We start from the raw sequence: 4442 nt of genomic DNA, 5'->3' as shown, positions 1-4442 counted from the left end.
CAGCAGGATATCTGTAACTGCAGATCGTGGGACGCATGGACGAACATGGCTCACCCTGATTTCCATGTTCTCTGGCTTTATAAAAGCCAGAGAAAAAGGAGAAAAAAGAGGGAGAGAGAAGACGACCTGGAGGAAAAGAAGAAAAACTGGGAGGAGTATACGAAAAAAAAGAAAGATAGTAAGAGCAAATTTTCTGCCCCTGTTTCTTCTCATAGGGAGAGAGAAGACGACCTGGAGGAAAAGAAGAAAAACTGGGAGGAGTATACGAAAAAAAAGAAAGATAGTAAGAGCAAATTTTCTGCCCCTGTTTCTTCTCAAGGAAACAGAGGTGTTCGTACCTCGCGATCTGGAGGCACGAACACGTGAACAGTGGCCATCCTCTGGGTTTATAAAAGCCAGAGAAGGCCATAGGGAAGAGAAGGAAAACCCAGAACACGGGGAAAAGAAAGGTAAAACGAGGGCTTTGGCAAACAAGCCTAACACAGAGACGAAAAGAGAAAACACAGAGGAGGGAGCTTCTATTCAACCAGCAGCACCTCGTGCCTTTATCACCATCGTCTTCGTCCTGAGAGAGGGGACGACAGAACAAAAAGAGGAACGAGAGCATAAAAAAACAACAAATACGGGGGAGCAACTGAGGGCAAATTCACAGATAAAAAAAAGGGCTGAACTGGGGGGTGAAAAACTAAAACAGAGGAGAGAAAGCCGTGTTGGTGGAACGACCCTTCCATACCGTCATCTTCGTTTGCAAGCAACAGAGGCCAGGAACCAGAGAAGAAAACAATGGGGATTGGACCGAAAACCAGGGGGATGAGGAACGAAACACAACTACCTTCATCACAATCATCTTCACAGTCTTTGGAAACCAGTGACGAGCGAAAAGTGGAAAGAAACAGAGAAGATGGAGGAGAGCAAGAGCTAGGGTGCTATGCTTCATCTCCGTCCCTCGAGTGCAAGCAAATAAAAACAGAGGAGCTGCCGGCGTTGATTACAGCCGCTCGTCTCCAGCTTATCACACCAAGTTAGTAGCAGCCAAAGATGCAAAGGAAAGCAGAAGGAGTAGAGGAGAGGAAGTGGTGTCGGCTAGCCAGAGCTTCGTCACCGTCTCCATCGCCTCCAACAGAACCGGTAAGCGACCTCTTCTTCTTTCATTGTCTTTGTTAATTAGCATTTACACTGTGCAAATGATCTTAAATTCACTTGTACAGTATAGCAACACGCGTACAGTAGCGCACACGTGTTACTTAGCCCAGCCAAGTCACTCGTTTGGGCTGGTGATCGAGTCACGCTGACTGGTTCCAGACCGGTGATCGAGTTGAGCTAACAGGGTCCAGTCTGGCCTAAAAATAAAAATAATAAAAATAAATAATAAAAATTATATGTGTAAAAAAAATATAAATATGAATTTTTTTTATCCATTGACGCTAGAGTTAAAATAAAAATGCTGATTAAATTTTTTTTTTGATGCGTAAAAATAAATTTATTTAATTTATTTATTCACTGATGCTAGAATCAGGAATAAAAAAAATATTGATTTAAATTTATTTTGTTTCATAGCTACATAATATTTATCAACGCTAGAATTGGAAATATCCTTAGTTAAATATTTACAGGTACCAGAGTTAGGAGTATTACATGCAAACCATTATAGTATTAACCAACAAAAATGTTAGCAATCAATGACAAAGATCAACAATGTAGCCTGCCTTAGGCAGGACGTTTAAGGGGTGATAATATCTCCCTTTTACATAACCAATCTCGTATCATAGAATCTATGTTAACCAGTTAAGGTTCCTAGTTACCATAATACTAGGTGGAGATTCCTTAAATAAGAATATTTCCCGTTAAGGAATAGGATCCTAGAAATCCATTCTTTCTAAAAATACTAATTTTTATGGTTGGCGCGATGTCGGGTGTGACAGGGATGACCCTTACTTATTTAAATATTATCCTAATCAAATATTTCAAAGATGCATTCTAGGCAATGAGATAAGTAGTGTTATTAAATTTTATCATTCTACGACATGTGGTGGTCATTTCTTATAAAAAAACAACTGCAAAAATCTTATGAAGTGGATTTTACTGGTCGCCATGTTTAAAGACACATGCTTTTTACAAAACTTGTGAAAATTGTAAAAAGTTGGGATTACTTTTAAAACATCATATGATGCCTTTAAATCCTATTCTCATCATTGAGATTTTTTACTGTTGGAGTATGGATTTCATGGGTCCGTTTTCTTTATCATTTGGTTTCTTATATATATTAGTCGCAATAGATTATATTTCAAAATGGATAGAGGCAATTCTAAGTCAAAAGAATGATCATAAAATAATGATTAAGTTTTTAAAAGAAAATATTTTAAGTCAAATTTGAATCGCTCGAGCCATGATAAGTGATGATGGAACATATTTATGTAATAAGTTATTTGAATCTTTAATGAAGAAATATAGAATCATACATAAAGTTGCCACCCCTTATCACCCTTAGATAAGGGGACAAATAGAATTGGCTAATAGGGAGATCAAACAAATCTTGGAAAAAATAGTGAACTCGAATAGGAAAGACTAGTCTTTAAGACTTAATGATACACTTTAGGCTTATCGAACTACTTATAAAACATCATTAAGTATATCACCTTATAGAGTAGTATATGAAAAACCTTGTCATTTGCTTGCTTATAACTAATATTTGTGTCTATATTGGTGTAATTTTTGCTCATTTTTCTTCATTTATATTTTTTCTCTAATTCTCATTTGAAAATGGACACCACTTTTAAACAATTAAAAAAGTATTTTTCCACTTTATCTCAAAATATGATTAAAAAAATTTACCATGCTAGGTGTGATAGATTGTGGTTGTTAATGAACCATGGAATTCCTGAAGATATTCACTAGCTAAATGAAGCAAAGATCTTATTATCAAGTGAGTCTTCCAACACCTTTATTTCATACAGGCCTGGAATAGGTAAAAACACTTTTGCAAAAAAAAACGTCAAGAAAAATAACTCCAAGTCTGTCACAAATATGCTAGATGAACTTGTAATACAAAATGTTATTCTTTAGGAATGATGTTTATAAACCATGAAGATAAAATACAATTCATTAAGGATGGCCTGGGTAAGGGTCTTTAGATAATCTTTTATTGACTTTTGAGATGCATTCTAGTGGAGATATGCATTGTGCAATTCATGATTTATAGCCATAATTCCATAAAGAACATGCTCAACATAGTCTTGGGAATCTGACTAAAAAAGATCCTGTTTGTGAGTTTTTAAGAAAACTAAGTAGGAAGCCTATCCTCGACCAACAAAGGGCATTTAAACCATTTTTAGAGGTAAAACCAAAGAAAGATATGAGCTATAATCACAACTATTTGATGACTAATTGAATTATTAGATATATTATTATAAAACATGCTTTAGTTAAGGAGTTATTGATACTTCAAGTGCAAAAAGATGATATAAAACCATGATAAAAATGCACTTTTAAGTACTAATCATTGATCATGCTGTGGAATAGAAATTTTGAACACCTTCGGCGCGATAAATCATAATTTCTGTTGATACTGCTGAACAATTGATTGACAAACTACAATATTTTATACCTATACTTGATTCCTCCACGATTCACATAAATTGGTCAACTATGGACAATCGTAAAAAGTTTAGATTGGATTTACACTATCGTTTATAACTATTTTGTGTCTTTTGATTTTATTATTATGTTTTGCTGTTTCTTATACTTTTCTATTGATTTTATCAATGTCTTTAAAATATTTTTTATTTGTTCCTAGTGTGGGGTGTGATCCTAATCAGGGTTTTTTAAAAAGAAATATTCTATCAAGATCAAATGGGAACCAAAAGGGATATAATTTTTAGAAAGTGAAGGAATAACAAAAATGATATTTTCTCATTTCAAGTAAGATCGGTTAAAATCAATAAATTTTAACCTTGATAATATCAATTAATACATGATCTCTAAGATATTAACCACTAAAATTAATTTGATCATCATATAATAATTCCCCATTTCATAATTCAATTTTATATCCACATCACTTATTAAGTAGGCCACGATAGAATAGTCCAATAAGAGCCTTGTTCTTCATACATTACTTAATAAATATTATAAAATTTTCAAACTATAATAAGCCTTTTATATATAACTGTGCCCATCACTTTTGAATAACCTAGAATGAAAAGATATAATAACATATCATGTTCTTTAAAACCCAAGATAAAAAGATTCAATATATAAGAGATATTGTTCTTTAGATGTTGTTTAATGGATAATAAATATAATATCTTGAATAACATTATATCCGTTTAGGCAAACCTTAGCATGAAACCACATTAAAACACTTTTATCATTGAAAACAAATAATAATAGAACTCACTTTAGGTATGATGTATAAGCAAGGACGGAGCTATGATTTTTTTTTT

The 4442-nt window shown here is 33.7% G+C and overlaps 1 long non-coding RNA gene across 1 annotated transcript in view; it reads left to right on the top strand.

Moving 5' to 3' along the window:
* LOC105107444 (uncharacterized) overlaps nt 1-3898 on the top strand; it is a 4234-nt gene extending 336 nt beyond the window's left edge. Inside the window, exons 2-3 of the long non-coding RNA XR_838879.1 lie at nt 702-709; nt 3888-3898. This is a non-coding gene — a long non-coding RNA (uncharacterized LOC105107444). The remainder of the gene's footprint in view (nt 1-701; nt 710-3887) is intronic.
* The last annotated feature ends 544 nt before the right edge of the window (nt 3899-4442 follow it).

The sequence above is a fragment of the Populus euphratica genome, unplaced genomic scaffold, assembly GCF_000495115.2.
Source record: "Populus euphratica unplaced genomic scaffold, PopEup_1.0 scaffold161.1, whole genome shotgun sequence".
NCBI classification, from domain to species: Eukaryota; Viridiplantae; Streptophyta; class Magnoliopsida; order Malpighiales; family Salicaceae; genus Populus; species Populus euphratica.
This window is presented reverse-complemented; position numbering and strand designations above follow the sequence as displayed.